This window comes from Gracilinanus agilis, chromosome 2, assembly GCF_016433145.1.
Source record: "Gracilinanus agilis isolate LMUSP501 chromosome 2, AgileGrace, whole genome shotgun sequence".
NCBI lineage: Eukaryota > Metazoa > Chordata > Mammalia > Didelphimorphia > Didelphidae > Gracilinanus > Gracilinanus agilis.
In genome coordinates this window covers 420125307-420126184 of record NC_058131.1, presented here as the reverse complement: position 1 = coordinate 420126184, position 878 = coordinate 420125307, and positions in this window count along the sequence as shown.

Here is an 878-nt window from a genome sequence, read left to right as displayed (position 1 = left end):
TATATATATATATATATATATATATATATATATATATATATACACACACACAAGATATATTCAGAGAAAATTGGAGTCGATCTCAGAGGGAAGTTACTAGCATTAAGCAGAACCAGAAAAGGCCTCTTACAGAGGATGAGACTTGAAATGTGTGAACTTGAAGCCAGGAGGCAACGACAAGAAAGGAGTGCATTCCCAAGCATGAGGAATAGTCAGTGAAAAGGCAAAGGAGTGTCATGTATAATGGACACCACAAATGCCAGTCAACATCTCCGAATCATAAAAAACAAGGGGGTAAAAATCTAAGAAGACTAGAGAAATAGGAAGAGGCCACAACTGTAAAGAGCTTTAAAAGCTAAATAGAGCATTTTACATCTGATCCTGGGAGATAATGAGGAGCCACTAATGTTTACTGAGAGAGAAGTGAAATGGTCACAGATGTACTTGATGAAGATTGATTTAGCAGCAGAGTGGAAGATAAACTGATGAAGGGACTTGAGACGAGAAGACCAACCAGCCAGCTCTTTTTTTTAAATATAATGTTTATTATTTTTTAAAAATATCTTCCCATGGTTACATGATTCATGTTCTCTCCCTCCCATCCCACTCCTGGAACCGACAAGCATTATTTTACTGGGATATACATGTATTATCACTCAATATTCCATATTATTCATTTTTGTCATAGACTAATCTTTTAAGACCAAAATCCCAAAGCTATATCCATATAAACAAATGATAACTCATGTTTTCTTCTGCATTTCTTCTCCAACCATTCTTTTTCTATATGTGGATAGCATTCTTTCTCATAAGTCTCTTGGGATTGTCCTAAATCTTTGCATTGCTATTAGTAGCAAAGTCTATTACATTTGATCATC